Here is a 20907-nt window from a genome sequence, read left to right as displayed (position 1 = left end):
CTCCATGGACCATAGCCCTCAAGGCTCCTCTGTCCATGGGATTTCCCAAGCAAGAATACTGAAGTGGGTTGCCATTTCCTTCTCTAGGGAATTTTCCTGACACAGAGACTGAACCTGCATCTCCTGCATTGGCAAGCAGGTACTTTTACCACTGAGCCACCGGGGAAACCCCATGCTATGGTACCTGTAGTTTATTCTAGACTCGGAGTCGCTGTCTCTCAAATGAGATCACTATTTGCTGAAAACAAAAACCTTTGTTATTTTACCATTATAATTGACATGTTTGGTGGTGTCTCTCCAACTCACACTTTTCCCTTTCTTCTGACTCTCCCGCTACTCCGCAGAAAGGCCCCTTAGTGGTGGGTCATGTGCAAGTTTTACAACCCTGCTTCTCCGACTACCATATGCAGAGTAATTAGATCTCTGGCCCAAGCTGGGCCAATCAGCTTCCTTCTTACATGAGTTTATTGTAACAGAGAATTCCTGGGAACTGAGTTCACTAATGATAGATCTCAAGAAGGAAGATCCGGACCTCAATATCAATGTTTCCATGCTTTCTAACACCACTTAATTCAGCCCTTTCATGACAACTTCAGTATCCTTCATATGAATACCCTTTTTTGAATAAGCTAGCTCAAGTTATTTTCTGCTGATTTGCAAAGCAAAGACCACTAATACAGTCGATTTCATTTGTAGTGTTTTATTATTTATCTGGGAGATTTTCCCTTGACAGACAGCGATCTATTCCCAAGGTGGTGGGGGGAGGGGGGCAGTAATTGTTCCAGGTATTGCACTCACACAATTCCCCAGAATGGTAACTAACTAGTTATGTCCATAATTCACCAACCCACTGAATCAAAGTCTAATTTTTTTCATTAAAATTATTTCACTCAGTAACCCACTAGAAGGAAGATCCAAATACCAAATCCTACTTAAGAATTAGAGAGCTATATCCATTTCTGTGTTTAAGTCCATTTATATGGAGCTGGTTTTATCTGTTCATTCATGTGTTAAAGAATTCATGTGTTTGAAATGCATTTTGCATCTACTTAACAGCTGAAAGTAAATTCTGAGCCGCCATGTTTACCATTGTCAGGATCTCTGTAAATTAGCCTAGCTATGAGAGATCACTTGTACCCAGGGAAGACATTCAGTAGCTCTCACTGTGGCTCAGCATTTCAAATGAAAAGCTTTTTCCATCAATATGATTCCTTCTGCCCTCTCACCTTCCCTCTTCCTGAGCTACCATCTGGGTAGAGATGTATGAAGGCATTGCCAAAAATTGCTGTATCAAACAATAGGTGTCACTGTGTGACAGCATGCAAAAATTAAGCTGTTACCTTGGTGACCAGACCAGAATAAAAGAGTCCCATAGACTTAGATTTAGTATAGAGAGACCTGGCGGTTGGTTGGGTGTGGTTTGTGCTCCGGCCAAACTGACTCACACATATCATAATGTCTGCTGTCCACTGAGCCCCTGTGACAGGGAACAGTCAACAGGGAACATCTTGCTAGTGTCCAGGAACCTGAGATAATGAACTTGGAAAGCCTTTGTCTATTAGGCAATTCTAAAATCCTTCAAATCAAAATGCAAACTTCAATTCTATATTCTCTCCAAGGAAAAAATATTACTAGCTTTCATCTATAACACCATCATCTCACTTTAAAAAGGTTTGGTTCTGAACCTCCTTTCTGTCTATGAGATAGAGTTGGAGCTATGTTGAAATGAGATTGTTAAGAGCCCAGACTGTAGAATTTTCTCTGGCCATCCGAGTCACTCAGAAAGCCCGAAGCACTCTCTTTTTCCATGTATTATAATAAAACAAATTATTCTGGTGTCACAGACCTTGAATACCTACTAACCTTGATAAGCACTTACGTCTAAACAAAAAGGGAATCAATTTGCATTTTCCTTTCTACTGGCTAACATAATGCTTCATTTTACAGTCGCCATTAAGGGTTATTGCTATCTTTACATACCACATTAGGCAGTGTGTGTCCATTGTTCGTGCACAGGTCCATCAGAATGTTTCAGGTTGAAGGCATTTTTACAATGAAGTGGCTTTTGTCCTGTCCCAGCGCTGTTATCTTGAATGTGTTTATCCCAACAGGTCTCTTCAAAACTGGAAAACTGTCCCCTGTAAGAACATGTCAGTGATCACCTTGCTTCACAATCAGAATTAACAAAGCTCACACTACTGTACATAAAATAGATAACTAAAAAGGACCTACTGTATAGCACAGGGAACTCTATTCATTATTCTTTAATAACCCATATGGGAAAAGAATCTGAAAAACAATGGGTATATGTATATGTACAACTGATCTACTTTGCGTACACCTGAAATTAAAGCAACTTTGTAAATCAACTATACTCTAATACAAAATTTTTTTAAAAAAGAATTAACAATATTTAAAGTCTCACCAAGCCTCAGTGAGCATGCATACACACACACACACACACACACAGAGCTTACCTGGATGGGCAGTTAGATCAAATATTCTTGGACTGACCTTAATGAATTGAAAACTGCATAGACTCAAGAAATTCTTTGAAGGACTCATAGCATTCTAAACCATCTGAAGCTTTCAACCATGCCATGCCTGGCCTTTAAATTAGCATTTTTTTCCTCTGATCTATGGCCTCTTAATTTTCTGGAGAAGAGGAAATAAACCACAGGCATTCATGAAACAAGCATCCGTGTATGGGAAGAAATGGGAAGCATACTTCTACTGGAAACCACAAATAGTTGAGTTAGAATAATTGAGAAATGGCCACTGGCAGGTAGGGTAACACAATTATTATAGATGTAACCTTTGGGGAAGTAAAAGCCGAAAATCTTAACTGAGAAAGATAGATGCACTCCATGAAAAAGAATGATCACCAAAGACCCATTTCACAATGAAAAGCATGTAAGTAGTGGTTGCAGAACACTATTCCAACAATGACAAATAGCTTGGTCAGAGGTCAAAAATTAAAGCATAAAATATTGATATTTTAAAATTGAGCTTTCATAATAAAAAACACCAAAGAACCATTTTCTCTTGGTCTGTTTGGCAATCATATTTTAATGTATATTCAGCTATTCCTTATTTTATATTAGTCCTGTAACTTTTTCCTGCCCTGATTCCATTTCAAATCAAGAAAGTATAGGTCTGGAATATTTTGCCATTGTGAGAAGTCTGAATGAATCTTGAATGTCCAATTCTTAATATCTTTATTACTGAATAATCATATTGTGCAATGAAGAAACTAGATTCTAAGATTCTAACAGACAGGTAAAGTATCTTTAAATTTTGTTCAGGGCCTTGTGTGAAGTAGTTAACAATGATGGAAGAGATACTGATAAATAAAACTAACAGAAGCTCTGGCAGAACTAGTGATCCTTGGAATATATGGGCGTCTTCCAAGGAGTTTAAAATACAATCACATTCCACTCAGAAACTACTCCTTTATGTGTCAGTCCAGTGAAAAGGAAAAAAAAAAAAAAAAAAAACACAAATTTATAAAACAAGGACTCTGTGACAGGGTCTGGAGTAAGCTCTGGGGAAGGAGAAGGGAAGGAGACTTTGCACCTGCTCTGTAGAATTTTCCAGCCCAGAATAGAGTCTGACAAGAAAGCAATCAAAACGCATATAATGTGGTAAGTGCTTGATTTCCCCGTGCAAGACTGAAAATCATTTCCACATCACCCTTGCCTTAATCTTCTTGATTATCCTATGGACCAGGTGCTAATTATCATCTCAGTTCACACTGGGACATTCTGAGACATCGGGAGATGACCTAGAGTCAGGTAGGAGGTCTGGGGGTGGACCTCCGTTTCCCCACTCCTGGCGGCACGGAGTGGTGGTGATTTTCCACAGTGTTTCCATGGGAGTACTGAGCCTGTGGCTATGTCTAAGTTCCTCCCAGAAGGATGTAAAGTCCTGGCGAAGCTGCTTAATTTCACTTGTGCTGGCTACTTCACCTCTCAGCTCCATACCAGATTGGGAATGCCCATCAAAATGTTGGCAGATTCCATAAATGCAAATTCAAAGAATCTGAAGAGCAGACACTGTCATTCAGAAGCTCTCCACATCCTCAGCCCATCCTCTTATTATAGAGCCAAATCCAAGTTTACTAAAGAAGTTGGGGAAACAAGAACTCAGATAAAAAAGGGAGTGATTGTTGTTGTTTTTTTTTCTGAAATAAAAATACTCATGATGACTGGAAGCTCCACCTAAAGGATTTTAAAATAAATGTTAAAACCAATAAAAGTTATTTAGGAGTAAATATTTGTATTATTCAAAGACTTTCTCTCTACGAAAGGGTTCCCTGAAGATTTCCTCTTAATGGTGTACTCCCTTGGTGCTTCTTAAATGGTATTTACAGACTATTAACTACTCGCAAAAAAGCAGGTAGAGAAAAACTGCCAAAGTATGAGAATCTCTTATTGATTAGTCAAAATTAAGAAAAGCCTCCCTGAGAGATGAAATTCGGTCTGCCAGAAGTGAATTTTCACAATGAATTTTGAAATAAATCCCTGATGGCAAGATTTCTTCCTTGAATTCAAACAGAACTCAGATTTTAAGCACATTATTTTTAATGCTACAGTGTTTGGGGATGAAAATATTAAAACTTTACAAACTATTACCAGGGTATTGATAATTAGGAGATTTTTAAAAACTCAATAAATAACATTATAATTGAAATCCAAATGCACAAAATTTTGCCACATTTCTGCCTGATCCCTTAGCATTGACTTGTAGAAGTAATAGATAAAATGCACACATTTTTAAAAAAATACTTCTGACCTAAATTATTCAAACACTTTTCATAAATATCTTTCTGACCCAAATTAGCATCACCACAAAGACCTTTCCAAAACTTCCCAAGAAGTGGGCATGAACATTTTAAAAGGCTTCCTAATATTAGTTGAAAATGGTACTTCTTGTTATTTATTTTAAAAGAGTTTGATTGCAAATTAAGTTGAACATATTTTTTATTTTAATTAGCAATTTGTGTGTTCTGCTGTAAGCTATCTGTAAACTATTTGTATTTTATGCTGTAAACAGATAGTTAACATTGTGGTATGTTCCTATTGAGTCTCAGTATTTCCTTATTGATTTGTGTGAGTTCTTCACATATCAAGGATGGACAGTTCCTTTCATACTGGTTACAAACAATTTCTTCAGTTAGATGTGTGTACTTTTGTTTCGTTTGTGAAATTTGTAACATGTGCTTTTGACTTTTTTCACCAATTTTTACCTAGAAAATGTCTTCTCCATAAATTACATAAAGAAGTTATTTATGTTTTCATCTGTTGTTTTCAATGTTTTTTTCCTATTGTTTTCAAAATTTTCTTTTTAAATGTTTTTACCAATGGATGAGTCAGGCTGCTCTCCTAATCTCTTTGAAACTGTTTTTTGCTTCATAATGCAGAAATTATAACTATTTTGTAAAATTTGGGGAATTCTGTGAAGTCGTATTTGAAAGGTCTTTTTTGCCCTCAGAAGCTGAAAAATCTGAAATTTCAATAGTATTTATTATTATGGCTGACTAGACTCTGATATGCCAAAAAGTTCCGACAATCTTAACCAAGCAAAGCAAAGCAAAACAAAGTGCATCTTTCATAGCTTTGAACGACACAGAAGTCAGTATGCTTTGGCCAGATGTAAAATAATTAAACTTCATACGAGCATCTTTGAACCAAATCTTATGATGACTTTTTTACCCTTTTCTTCCTGTGTTTATTTTTTTTTTCCTCTTTAAAAATCATCTCCAAGTAACGCACAAGAAGAGATTGCCCCGCCCCCTTGCCTCACTGCCCGGTTTAATATGGCTTGGACTGTCTTCTCGTATCCCCAGCTCCTATATGAATCATTTTCAGCACTGAGTTCTGATCATTATATACAAGGTCACTTTTTAATTAGAACAATATAGTAAAACATATGCTCACAAGATAAATGAGGTACAAAGCTAGCTGTGCTACAGTGAACCCTTTTATTGGAAAGCCCTTAAAAATAATAAGCGTCATGTATAGTCCAGGGGCCTTTGCAACATATTTCAGTACAGCAAAGTGCCTGCCACAGTGAATGAATACCCTGTTATAGTGAACAATCATTTGGCAGCATAGGTTATTTTAATGGACACATCACTTTAAACGAAGCCTTCGCCATCTGTTCTGCCCTCTAATTACAGATGCAAAAGGAACATAATTCACAATTGCATCATAAAAAAGTAAGATATAAGTGATTTAAATGCATGTGGATCTTCCTTATTCAATGCAGTATGCAGCTGTTATGTTGTTTTCATGTTTCAAACACAAATGAGGATAGAAATCGTTCTTCTCTGATGGAGTGAATTCCCTGATACAGAACATTTTGGGGTGTGAATAAATGCAAAAGTGCTTCCTCTTCCAGCACCTTCCTATCACATGAGAGACAAGGCTCTTCTGTAATGCATTCTGCGTTCTGTTACCATGTGTGATGGAGAGCACGTTTGTGTTAAAATCTAATGTTCGGTTGATTCTTTATTAGGCTTTCTCATCTCAATGACTGCTCAAGTACTTGTACTTTTGTGATAACCAAACGGTTGGCTGTAGGTTGATGTGTTATAACAAAGAAATCCTCCTTCAGAGTAAGATGAGGACATGGTTACCCCAATAAGCACGTTGGTATATCTTACACAAATCCCTTTTGATTTTTCAAGACTAACTCTTTGGAGTTATAAGCAGAAAGATGGAACTCCTTCCCTTTTCCCTAATTTTTCAAAAATACTTCAAAACCCCCTCATGAATTCACAAGTTAAGGATTACTTATTTGGGGAAGGATATTTTAATATACAACTTGAAGGTGATGCCTTATTGTAAAACTTCCAGTGTAATTTAGTACTGACACAATCACAATGAATCAGAATATAATTTTGTTTTCTAAAGACAAAATTTGTTAAATTCATCCTAGAGATGCTCAATTTGTTTTCAAACAATGAAGCTGGATAGTCAAATGGAATGTTAATAAGGTAAAATATTTCATTCTTAGAACTAATTGCTGGGGGAATGGTGCTAAAAAATGGAATTAATTGGTGAAGAGTGCAAACAGCTTAAAAAGTTAAGAATATTATTTAAAATCCATGCTGTACCCCTGAGAATGACAAGAAAAATGTCCCCTGCAAAAGTTTATACTTCAGATTCTCTGTGGTTCTACAGTGAATGAGATGCAGTTCCATAGTCATTGTTAATAAACAGGTGCTTTGAAGGTGTTAAGTCATTTAAAAATCCATCTTCCCCCAAAATAAAGTTTATATTTCTAATTTATCTAACAACTATTTTTTACAGATCAATCAAACAATATTTAGATAATCTAAATATCAACACTACAATTATTGTATTCAAATTCATGTCCATTGGGTTGGTGATGCCATCCAACCATCTCATTCTCTGTCGTCCCCATCTCCTTCTGCTTTCTATCTTTCCCAGAATCAGGGTCTTCTCCAGTGAGTCGGCTCTTCACATCAGGTGGCCAAAGTATTGGAGCTTCAGCTTCAGCATCAGCCCTTCCAATGAATATTCAGGACTGATTTCCTTTGGGATTGACTGGTTTGATCTCCTTGTAGTCCAAGGCACTCTCAAGAGTCTTTTCCAACACCACAGTTCAAAAGCATCAATTCTTTGATGTTCAGCTTTCTTTATGGTCCAGCTCTCACATCCATACATGACTACTGGAAAAACCGTAGCCTTGACTAGATGGACCTTTGTTTGCAAGGTAATGTCTCTGCTTTTTAATATGCTGTCTAGGTTGGCCATAGCTTTCCTTCCAAGGAGCAAGTATCTTTTAATTTCATGGCTGCAGTTATCATCTGCAGTGATTTTAGAGCCCAAGAAAATAAAGTCTGTCACTGTTTCCATTGTTTCCCCATCTATTTGCCATGAAGTGATGGGACCAGATCACATGATCTTTGTTTTTTGAGTGTTGAGTTTTAAGCCAGCTTTTCCACTCTCCTCTTTCACTTTCTCCTCTCACACTAGTTTGGTGTTGACTTTACTTATGATTCCTCCATGTGTCATATAAGACTTGATCATACATTGAAATTAGAAATAACCAAACAATTCATACCAATTAATCTATAAATAGCTTGATAATTACCATTATTCATTTAAAAAATTATCACCTTTTTTTTTTTGAAAAATAGCACACAATCAGAAATTTCCATCAAATTCACCTGAATATTCTTTCACATTTCAGTGACGTTATTTCTCAGAAAGTATATTAAAGGGACGCTTACTTCTCACAGGTAAGAAGTAAGCTTCCCAAACCAGTTAGCAGCAAAATGAAAGATGTAAAGACAATGAATTTAAAATAAAATGTACTTAATAAGTTTAAAGTTTATATTATATTTCTTCTAATTTTCTAATTTTTTGGTATTTTATGTTAATTTTTATTTTTAATTTTATTGAAATCTAGTTGATTCGCAATGGTTGATTCACAATGTTGTGTTAGTTTCAAGTGCCCACCAAAGTGATTCAGTTTTATATGTATACATATATATATTCTTTTTTTACATCCTCTTTTATAGGTTATTACACGATATGGAGGTATTTACCTGGGCTATACAGTAGGTCCTTATTCATTCAGTTCAGTTCAGTTTAGTTGCTCAGTCATGTCCAACTCTGAGACCCCATGGACTGCAGCATGGCAGGCTTCCCTGTTCATCACCAACTCCCTGAGCTTACTCAAACTCATGTCCATTCAGTCAGTGACTCTATCTGACATCCCATCCTCTATCATCCCCTTCACCTCCTGCCTTCAATCTTTCCCAGCATAAGGGTCTTTTCAGATGAGTCAGCTCTTCGCATCAGGTGGCCGAAGTATTGGAGCTTCAGCTACAGCATCAGCCCTTCCAATGAATATTCAGGACTGATTTCCTTTAGGATTGACTGGTTGGATCTTCTTGAAGTCCAAGGGACTCTCAAGAGTCTTCTCCAACACCACAGTTCAAAAGCATCAATTCTTCTGTGCTCAGCTTTCTTTATGGTCCAACTCTCACATCACAATGCTCACAGGACTATTGGAAAAACCATAGCTTTGACTAGATGGACCTTTGTCGGGAAAGTAATGTTGCTGCTTTTTAATATGCTGTCTAGGATTTGAAATAGCTCCACTGGAATTCCATCATTTCCATTAGCTTTGTTCACAGTAATGTTTCTTAAGGCCCACTTGACTTCATATTCCAGGATGTCTGGTTCTAGGTGAGTGATCACACTATCGTGGTTATCTGGGTCATGAAGACCTTTTTTATATAGCTCTTCTGTGTATTCTTGCCACCTCTTCTTAATACCTTCTGTTTCTGTTAGGTCCATACCATTTTCGTCCTTTATTGTGCCCAACTTTGCATGAAATGTTCCCTTGGTATCTCTAATTTTCTTGAAGAGATCTCTAATCTTTCCCATTCTATTGTTTTCCTCTGTTTTTCTGCATTGATTACTTTGGAAGGCTATCTTATCTCTCCTTGCTATTCTTTGGAACTCTGCATTCAAATAGATATATCTTTCCTTTTCCCCTTTTCCTTTTGCTTCTCTTCTTTTCTCAGCTATTTGCAAGGCCTCCTCATACAACCATTTTGCCTTTTGCATTTCTTTTTCTTGGGGATGGTTTTCATCACCATCTCCTGTACAATGTTATAAACTATTATGGTATATATATTTTATTCAAAAATTCCTAATTTAATTAAATTTTTATGACGAATGATGGACTAGGAAAACTTCTGTTACTTGTCATACTGATTTTTAATTCTTTGTAAACTTCAAAGTCTTTTTAGGATTTTTTAAACTATAGCTTGAGAGGAGGTAAGTGGGAGAAATTAGGAAGGTAAAAAAAAAAAATCTGTTAAACATTTTTACTTTTCTCTGTTAACCAGCTATGTGGACGTATCTTATAATTACAGGTTATATACTAAGTAATTCTGTAACTGTAGAATGTCAGGATGGATCAAATACAAAAAACAACAAATTCAGTGTTAGCAATCCATACGTTTGGACATACATTTAAATTTTCTCTTTATTTTTTATGTTATTTTTATGGTAGCCAATAATTTAACTAGTAATAAATACGAATTTCAAGGAAGTCAAGATGAAAGGATTGTGTCCTTGGTAGTAGTGTCTATATCTAAAACTCTCTACATTATTTTTATTTTAGATGATTTCAGAAAAGAAAGTCAAATTAATATTTCTGAACATGTAACTTTCTGGACAAGACTGTTTTCAATAGATATCATTTAACAGATCACTTCTTTTATTTAAATATGTATTAGTTGCCCTTGGAAAGGACAAATGAATCAGCAGCAAAATAGATCTTCAGATCAGATCAGTTCAGTCGCTCAGTCATGTCCAACTCTTTGCGAGCCCATGAATCGCAGCACGCCAGGCCTCCCTGTCCATCACCAACTCCCGGAGTTCACTCAGACTCACGTCCATCGAGTCAGTGATGCCATCCAGCCATCTCATCCTCTGTTGTCCCCTTCTCCTCCTGCCCCCAATCCCTCCCAGCATCAGAGTCTTTTCCAATGAGTCAACTCTTCACATGAGGTGGCCAAAGTACTGGAGTTTCAGCTTTAGTATCATTCCTTCCAAAGAAATCCCAGGGCTGATCTCCTTCAGGATGGACTGGTTGGATCTCCTTGCAGTCCAAGGGACTCTCAAGAGTCTTCTCCAACACCACAGTTCAAAAGCATCAATTCTTCGGCACTCAGCTTTCTTCACAGTCCAACTCTCACATCCATACATGACCACAGGAAAAACCATAGCCTTGACTAAACGGACCTTTTGGCAAAGTAATGTCTCTGCTTTTCAATATGCTATCTAGGTTGGTCATAACTTTCCTTCCAAGGAGTAAGCGTCTTTTAATTTCATGGCTGCAGTCACCATCTGTAGTGATTTTGGAGCCCAGAAAAATAAAGTCTGACACCGTTTCCACTGTTTCCCCATCTATTTCCCTTGAAGTGGTGGGACCAGATGCCATGATCTTCGTTTTCTGAATGTTGAGCTTTAAGCCAACTTTTTCACTCTCCACTTTCACTTTCATCAAGAGGCTTTTGAGTTCCTCTTCACTTTCTGCCATAAGGGTGGTGTCATCTGCATATCTGAGGTTATTGATATTTCTCCCGGCAATCTTAATTTCAGCTTGTGTTTCTTCCAGTCCAGTGTTTCTCATGATGTACTCTGCATATAAGTTAAATAAGCAGGGTGACAATATACAGCCTTGACGAACTCCTTTTCCTATTTGGAACCAGTCTGTTGTTCCATGTCCAGTTCTAACTGTTGCTTCCTGACCTGCATACAAATTTCTTACCTTACCTCTATTTTTCAGTTAAATTACAAATAATTTCCTTTTTTTGCATAGTTTTCAGTTGCATTTAGTGTAAAGGATATGTGATTTGTTTAACAAAAATATTTGCTGGCTAGCCATAAATTCAGCTTCATTTTAGAAATTTCAAAGCTATCAATTGCTAGTAAACTTTAAAAGGACTTTAAACATAAATGTATTTATTTGTTGAATGGCCTGTAAGTGAATCCATTTGGGGATGAAGGACACTAATAAGGGTCCACTTGGAAGTGAGAGTGTGCAGGGAGTCATAGCTAATTTCATCAAGCAGAAGACACTGCAGCTCACCCTCCCACAGAAGAAAGCCATATGTGATACATGAGAAGCAACGATTCCTAGTTGTATACTAATGAAGTACAAAAAGTCTTTGCTCTGGGAAAATCACCGGAGTCTAGTATTGTAAGTCCTTTACTAAGACCACTCAGCCCAACATAGTATCACATTAATATTAGAACCATGTTGCAGTTTTGGTCACTGAGAGCAATGACATTGACAGTTCATGTATATGAGTGGTGATGATGGATGATGCTGCTGATGGTGACACTGATGATGAGGATGATGTGATGAAGACGATGAAGTTGATAAAGCACTGAAGATAATACTGCTGCTGCTGATGATGACATTTAACAAATATGAAATGACTATGTGTTAAACACTTTTCTTTTCTGATTAACTTTTTGTTACATTTAATCCTCTCAACAACCCTGTGAGAAAGTCATCGGAACATTAGAAAGGACATACCACCAGAATGAGAAGCTCTAGGGAACATCACTGGTTCTGTGAAAAGTCTTTACTAACTTATATTGGCCCATAGGAGGGACTGATGCTGAAGCTGAAGCTCCAATACTTTGGCCACTGATGTGAAGAGCCAATCCATTGGGAAAAACCCTGATGCTGGGAAAGACTCAGGGCAGGATGAGAAGGTGGCAACAGAGGATGAGATGGTTGGATGGCCTAACTGACTCAATGGACATGAGTTTGAGCAAACTTTGGGAGATAGTGAAGGACAAGGAAGGCTGGTGTGCTGCAGTCCATGAGATCACAAAGGGTTGAACGCAACTCAGCACCTGAACAACATTGGCTCACTTATACCAGCCTTAATTCCTTATGTTGTAAGTCCATTCTTACTTGGCAAAAATTGATTAGGGTGATTGAAGGAAAACTGCTTCAAAAGTATTCTATCTTGAAATTAATCAAAAATTTAAAAGTCATTGCTATTTAACCTATATAGGCATATACTCATCGGTCCCATCACTTCAAGGGAAATAGATGGGGAAACAGTGGAAACAGTGTCAGACTTTATTTTTCTGGGCTCCAAAATCACTGCAGATGGTGACTACAGCCATGAAATTAAAAGACGCTTACTCCTTGGAAGGAAAGTATGACCAACCTAGATAGCATATTCAAAAGCAGAGACATTACTTTGCCAACATAGGGTCCGTCTAGTCAAGGCTATGGTTTTTCCAGTGGTCATGCATGGATGTGAGAGTTGGACTGTGAAGAAGGCTGAGCGCCTAAGAATTGATGCTTTTGAACTGTGGTGTTGGAGAAGACTCTTGAGAGTCCCTTGGACTGCAAGGAGATCCAACCAGTCCATCCTGAAGGAGATCAGCCCTGGGATTTCTTTGGAAGGTATGATACTAAAGCTGAAACTCCAGTACTTTGGCCACCTCATGTGAAGAGTTGACTCATTGGAAAAGACTCTGATGCTGGGAGGGATTGGGGGCAGGAGGAGAAGGGGATGACAGAGGATGAGATGGCTGGATGGCATCACTGACTCGATGGACGTGAGTCTCAGTGAACTCCGGGAGTTGGTGATGGACAGGGAGGCCTGGCGTGCTGCGATTCATGGGGTCGCAAAGAGTCAGACACGACTGAGCGAATGAACTGAACTGAACTGAGGCATATAGTATATACACTAAATAACTTATTTCCCCAAAATCAAAATAAATGACTAAATCAATATATATATCTAGAAATGGTGAGAAAAGAAAACAACAAAAAAAGACCCTGAAATGCAGCATCTCTGTGCTCAAGACAACAAAAGGTAATTAAGCATCTATCAACTACAGCTGCTATATGAAAAACACTGGGTTAGATGCTGTGGAGGGAACAAAGAGAATTAATATTTGTCCTAAGGAGTGACCCATCCAATCAGGAGTGCAAAGATGAACTCATAGAACTACAATAATATAAGACTGAAAGACGGAGCATTTCTAATTAGTTACTTGGAAAATACCAAATCACTTTCCTCTTTCTTTAAACCTCCTTCATAACATTTATTTCAAGTGGACAGGAGTCATCTCTCCTACCAGGCTTTCATAATCCTTTGTCATTCTTATAAAACGTGTTCTTCATTGGGCTGAGCCTGTTTGCACCTCTGTTTTCACATCTATGAAATGGAATCCTGAGTAACAGCCTCATAGGGTTATTGTCAGCACTCTGATCTTTTCCAGTTCTGTGGAAAAGGACACTTATTGTTAATGACATTGACATTTATCGTCAATGACAATAAATGATTAGAATATTTCCTAGCCCGTGAGAGTATCACCGTCTTATTGTTACCACCTACCTCTCTACTGAATTTCTTGACCTGATTTGTAAGCTTCATATCATCTTGTTCACAATTCAAACAGCTTCTAGAAAACTACAATAGGTATTTTATGTGTTTTCTCAAATGAGAATAATGAAGTAGATGATAAAGACTAATGGTGCAATGGGTATCCAGAGGGTGCATGTTCACTCATCTCTAGAGAATTCAAGGCAGACTTGCTGAGGAATGTGAGTTGAAAGGTACAAGGGAACAAAAATGACCTCCTTCTGGGTAGGAAACCAGATTGAGGCACAGGTCACTGGAACATACATAGAAGAGAGTTGGCTGGAATGGAGAAGTGTGTTAGGTAAGCGATGAAAAAGAAACTCACCTCAGGTGTCACTGCAGTAATTTAGCAATGAATATCTGAGAGTCTCAACTACACAGGGCCATAGAAATAGGATAGAATCAGGATGTAGAAGCGACAAGACTCAGTAGGAACACATCGCTGCTGTCACAAAGGGAGCAAGAGGAAAAGAGAAGAAGAAGAAAAAAAATCAGAGATGCAGCTCAATTTCTGAGTTTGGATAACAAAAGCAATGATAATTATAGAAATGGGAAAATGAAAGAGAAAGCAGAGCTTGCTTTTCTAAGGGGAGACTGGAAGTGAGTTTAACATAGGTGGAGTTTGAGGTTCACAGGTTATCAAATTGGACATGCGTACTAAGTCTGTCATATGAGGTTGAATCACTGAGGGGAAAGCGAAATTAGAGAGTTAAAAGCAACAATTAACCCTTTAATGTAAGTGACCCATGTCCTTGTAAGTTCAGTATCAAGATTCATAGGTATTCACAGACTCTTAACAGAAGTCCCTTGGGGCCAACATCAAGGAGAAGAGGGACAAAACCAAGGTGGCCATTCTTTTAAAAAAATTTTATTGGTGTATAATTGCTTTAAAATGCTGTGTTAGTGTCTGCTGTACAGCAAAGTGACTCAGCTATATGAATATATATATCCCTTCTTTTTTGTATTTCCTTCCCTTCTAGGTCACCAGAGAACACTGAATAGAGTTCCCAGCACTATACAGTCAGTTCTTATTTGTTATCTATCTTATGCATAGCAGTGTATATATGTCAATCCCAAACTCCCAACCCATCCCATCCTTCCTTTCCCCATTTGGTGTCCATATCTTTGTTCTCTACATCTGTGTTTCTATTTCTGCTTTGCAAATAAGATCATCTGTACTATTTTTCTAGATTCCACACATATGAGTTAATATATATAATATTTGTTTTTCTCTTTATGACTTATTTCACTCTGTTCGTATTTCCTTGGCCTTGGTTCTACAAGGATACAGGGTATGGGACCCGCACTGGGCTTTACACAGGGAGAGTTCTCTTTCCTTTCCCTGAAGCCACAGTCTAGCTCGAGGAGACAAAGTTAGTGAGAGACAAAGGAAGGCCTCCTGGTTCAACTCAGCTCCCAGTACACACACCAGACAGACAAGGTGGCCCACAGCCTATATCAGCATAAATACAAATGGGCTGAAATAGATCTTTTACCTAAAATAAATGTCAAATAGTATGCAAATAAAAATATATTTTTGTCAGAAAGACCTTGGACAAGGCAGAACACAAATGTTTATTTAAAAGAATTTTTAAACTCTGATTCAGACTAGGAAAGTCAGGCCAGTCGCTGAATCCCATGGGACAAGCACATGCGAAGGTCTCTACCCAGTAAGTTAGCTTTTAATGGTGTCTTTACAAAACCACATGTCCTCAACTAGAACTAAGAAAAACTCCCAAAATATATCAATTCCAAGTGCATGCTGCTACTGCTGCTAAGTCGCTTCAGTTGTGTCCAACTCTGTGCGACCCCATAGACGGCAGCCCACCAGGCTTCCAGTCCCTGGGATTCTCCAGGCAAGAACACTGGAGTGGGTTGCCATTTCCTTCTCCAATGCATGAAAGTGAAAAATGAAAGTGAAGTCGCTCAGTCGTATCCAACTCTTAGTGACCCCATGGACTCCTCCGTCCATGGGATTTTCCAGGCAAAAGTACTGGAGTGGGGTGCCATTGCCTTCTCCGCCAAGTGCATGACCCAGGTCTAAATAAAGAAGAGAGGAAATGTTAGGTCATGTATATACATCAAATTCATGGACCTTTCCAGTTGCGATATCAACAATACCTAAAATTGAGATTATATTTTTCGATGTTCACTTATCTGTTTAAACATGCTTATTTCCCATAATTATAATGGGGGAAAAAAAAATGCAGTCCACTGTTAGAACATAAGGGACAAGAAAGAAGGAAAGAAAACAATCATACAGATATGTGTAGTTTGTCCATCTTACAGATAAGAAAACTGAGGGAGATGAAATGAGTGTCCAAGTTCAATGAAGGGAGCACAAGAATGGACAGAATTAGACTAGAACAGAAGCCTTCCCAGCACCCAATCCATGAGCTTTCCCCACAAACTTGTTGCCTCTCAGGAAGAGGAGACTCAGAAGAAAACATTAAGAGATATTCCCTACCCTAGGGTTTGACAGATAACCTCTGATGGAAAGTTCCTTCTGTGTTTTGAGTCAAGAGGTAGAAATACAATGGATAGCATAGGCAAAGAGGAGAGCCAAGGCTAACCACTTTGCTGCTTTTGAGAAGATCTGCTTAGAATGTTCAATATCTATTTCAGAATTTTCACAATGAAAACCCGTGAAACAATGTACTGTCTGGAAAAGAATGGACTAGAAGAGGCAAAAACGGAAAAGGAAAAGTGAAACAAATTTCCCAGAAGTTCACATCTCATCATCCCATGAAAATCCCCTAGACATAACCTTCACTTTTCTTTCCTACAACTGCAAACTAGCTTTCTGTTTACTTCTGTTCAGCTTTTTTTTTTTTTTCCTGCTATAAGGAGACTTAGCACATCACATCTGAGAGTTGCCAAATGATGTTCTATGCAGAATGTCAGTTTGAGAGTCTGGAGGGTGAAGGATGAAGAGACCCCAGAGGAATATCCAAGAGCCCAGAGAAATGAAGACCCAATGGCTCTCGGAAGAGGAAGGAGGCATTAGGCAGAGGCAGAAGGACAAAGTTACGCTCAGCTTTCAGTTTGCCCCATAAACCATCGCTGAGATATGAAAATAAAAGTGTCACTCTGAGATAACTTGTAGGTTTCTGGAAATAATCAAAGCTCTATTGAAGTGTAAGTGAACATGACTAGATCCTGGAAATAATGAATTTAGGAACTCCAGAAGTGAAAACAAAAGGCAATGAATGAAATCCACCTCCTTCAAGACATAATGCTTTTATAAATAAGTCAAAATTATTGCCAGACTTCCCGGGTGCCTCAGTGCTAAAGAATCTGCCTGCCAATGCAGGAGACTCAGGTTTGATATCTAGGTCAGGAATATCCCCTGGAAGAGGAAATGGCAACCCACTCCAGTATTCTGGCTGGGAAATCCCATGACAGAGGAGTCTGGTGTGCTATGGTCCGTGGGATCACAAAAGAGTCGGACACAACTGAACACACATGTACAAAACTATTGCCACATAATTGTTCAAAGGCAAATCAAGTTCAAAACATATTCTAAGTTCATCAGCTATAGGACTCCCTTAAAGAGGAGGTTAAATGAATGTGAATCGAAGCTAGTCAATATGTCCTCTGTTTTCAAGAAACTTGTTTCTCAACTTGAAACTATTAGTTTTTAGAGTAAATATGTTTACTTAAAAGATTCATAGAAAGGAGCTAATCTCAGTTTCCTATCAATGTGATCTCTTTTTATCTTAGCCTCAAGCAGTGTTCTCTAAAATGAAATTATAGCACAGTTTTAGAGAATAGAGTTCTTGAAATGACTTGGATAAAGGATATATTCTCAAATGATGTAAAGTGGCATTGTCAATAGAAGAAGGGGCTAAACTGAGAAATTTTGAAAAGGCAATGGGAAGGGAAGCTCAGCTAGATTTTATAAACCAGCTAATGTGTGATTGATCTGAGTTCCACTGTTAGGGTTTAAATGGAACTCCCCTCTGGCGTTCACATCCTAACTGTAACCTTTCTTCAGCTTGAACATGGGACCTATAGGGATTTGAGCTACCACACCCTTCTCTCTGTGTACATAAAATATTTTTGGAGAGCTCTTTAGAATCTGTCTGCTCTGAGACCCGTAAGTCCACTCTAAAGAGAAGAGGTTTAACTTGAGATGGACACTTGTCATTGAGGAGGGCTCATAAATCATCATCCGTTGAGCCTCTTTAGAGGATGAAAAGACATCTGAAATAGCATCCTGCATTCAGAAGGTCTAGAAAGACACCCAGGAAGAGTGATCCTCTCTAAGCTGTTGAACTTGGTCATAAGCCATCAAGAGGTTCCCTGGTGGCTCAGTCAATAAAAAATCTGCCTGCAATGTGAGAGACCTGGGTTTGATCCCTGGGTTGGGAAGATCCCTTGGACAAGGGCTTGGCAACCCACTCCAGTATTCTTGCCTGGAGAATCCCCATGGACAGAGGAGCCTGGCAGGCTGCAGTCTACGGAGTCACAAAGAGTCAGATACAACTGAGTGACTAAGCACAGCACATAAGCCTTCAAATCCAAATGGGTTCGGTGTTTTGGATTTTAAATCCCTTATCTTCTAACACAGAAATAATACAAAAAAGTTTACCTATGCAGCTGCAAATAAAAAATAATAATAAAATGCATCAAGTAAAAACTAACGATGAATAAAATAATAATGAAAAAAACTAGCAATTGCAACAATCAAACCCCAACAAATCACACAGCTGTGTCCCTGCCTTCAGCACATATGATTCTTAAATGATTGCATTCAACTTATGTGCTTGTTTTAAAGTTTTATTGCCAAAATGTTCCCAGAAAAGTATTGTGCTTTCTGGCCTTGTGATAATCAGAGATACCAATGTGAGTTGTTGCTTTTTTTTTTTCCCCCTATCTTTTGGATCATATAAATGTACATGGTTTTCAGTCTTGCTTCCTGCATTTGTTTTTTTCCCTCTAGGATCATTTCTGGGGATCTCAAGAGAATGAAAGAAACCACTGTGACCAAGCTGGAATGCATGAAAACCATACCACCTCCTCACAGAGGACGAGGAACGGATCCCACGACTCTGTACTAGCCCCTGTCTTCTCTCCTTCCCTCCAGCTACATGTCCACTCTGCACCTTCCTTGCTACCCAGGCCAACTCTACCCTAGCTCCCTGGCCAAAGGGAAGATGGCTAGATCTCCTGGGGCCATGATGTGCGGCCTGAGAGGAAGTGTTGTCTTTGGGGAAATAGCAAGATTGGGTGACTACCTTAAAGTCAATACTATTTATCTTCACCTCTTGTCCTGTGGGCTGACAAAGGGGCACCACTGTTAGGCCCAACCCCCCTGCACAGCTGCAATAGAAAAGGCAGGGACTTGTACTTTCAAGTGTCAGACCCTTTGTGCCTGACTACTAGTTTATGAGGCTGATGTCAAGCATGGCAGTCAATGAAGTCTTTGTCCTAGGTGTACAGGGCAGGACAGTGGAAAAACTGCCCTCTCTTATATCCCAGGCTCATCCATCTTCCCCTCACCCTGGTTCTCAACTTCTCTGTCTCTTGAGCCGACAGAGAGAGGATCCCTCCTGGGTTAATGTACTGGAAAATTGCTCTGCATGTTTATGAGGGGGTCCCTTCCAAATGAAAGAAAAAAGGAAAGGGGAAAAAAACGGGGAAGAAGAGTCGTTTTTTCCCACTGAACTCATTGGCCTTATGCATGTGGGTCTGACCCTGATTAAGAAAATCTCAATGCCCTGCTAGGAGCTTTATTGTCCAGTTTGGCAGAACGCACTTCCGATTGAATTTTTTTTTATTATTTATAATCACAAAGTGGTTTTGAACAGCGACTCCCATCACCCATCCCACCACCACTACACACACACACACACACACACACATACACACACACATCTAAGCCCTTACCTTTAAAGAGGCCCCATCCACTCACATCCAGTTTTCCTCACAACAACCTATCCTCCTTTTTAAAGCTGGTTTCCCCAAGGGAATTCCTTATAAATAGCAAACATGTTGTTTTCATACAGTTATATGGAAGTTGGACTGTGTGAACTTTGCCATGGACTTGGACCCAAGAGGTGGCTGCCTTCCATGAAATCACATTTGCTTATTTTAACTTTCTTTTTTTTTTTTTTTTAGCTAAAAATAATATCCTCTATCTCCAACCTCTTCCTTCACTCCCAAATTTTATTCCTCCATGCAAGGCTTGAGACTAAAACAAAATGTCACATAAGTGGTTAAGGCATCTACTAGGTATCAATTATGTATGCTCCGTCTACAGCAGACCAAGAGATTTTTACAAAACTAAACTGAGACCTTCCAGAAACTTCTGAACAGAAATCATGGAAATTGGAAACACAAGATTATAGATAGTTGTTTCGTCTAGAAGCCAGCAGGCACACAGCAAGTGTTTTTTTTGTTTGTTTGTTTCAGAAAATGAAGAAAAAAGAACTTAGCAGCTCAGTCCATTTTCTTCTTTCTTTAGCCTGATTTTCAGAAATTGCTTTATGTTTCCATGGATTATTAGTTTGGCCAGAGAAATTGGAGATGGGGAAATATTTGCACATAAAAGCTGAAATTCAGTCCTACTCAGCGTTGGACACCAGGAAACACAGCCCCAGCCCTCAAGGAAAAGAGTTAAAAGGGCAAGGATGGGAAAAGCAGCCCCAATCCATGCCTGCTAAGTCCCTTGAGACATGTCAGACTCTTTGCTATACTATGGACTGTAGCCCACCAGCCTCCTCCTTGAATTGTTTCTATGAAACAATTCAAAAGCTGAAATTCATTGGTGACAGAAGGAAAATTTTTTTTAGGGAAATTTGTGGAAAAGTCATAAAACTGACTCAAATTTAAAAAGTTAATCAAAGAGAAGAATTACTATTCCACCCTCAACCCCCACTCCAATGGTGGCTTCTGTCCTTGTTTTGAGTTGATGACACCAACCTTGAGGCAAATCCTACATTAAA

General features: G+C 38.6%; 1 long non-coding RNA gene across 1 annotated transcript in view; it reads right to left on the bottom strand.

Moving 5' to 3' along the window:
• The window catches only part of LOC109575766 (uncharacterized), a 40424-nt gene extending 20445 nt beyond the window's left edge, over positions 1–19979 (bottom strand). Inside the window, exons 1-2 of the long non-coding RNA XR_002183289.2 lie at positions 19850–19979; positions 1981–2138 (exon numbers count right to left, since the gene is read on the bottom strand). This is a non-coding gene — a long non-coding RNA (uncharacterized lncRNA). The remainder of the gene's footprint in view (positions 1–1980; positions 2139–19849) is intronic.
• Between the last annotated feature and the right edge of the window lie 928 nt (positions 19980–20907).

The sequence above is a fragment of the Bos indicus genome, chromosome 21 (genome assembly GCF_029378745.1).
Source record: "Bos indicus isolate NIAB-ARS_2022 breed Sahiwal x Tharparkar chromosome 21, NIAB-ARS_B.indTharparkar_mat_pri_1.0, whole genome shotgun sequence".
NCBI classification, from domain to species: domain Eukaryota; kingdom Metazoa; phylum Chordata; class Mammalia; order Artiodactyla; family Bovidae; genus Bos; species Bos indicus.
This window is presented reverse-complemented; position numbering and strand designations above follow the sequence as displayed.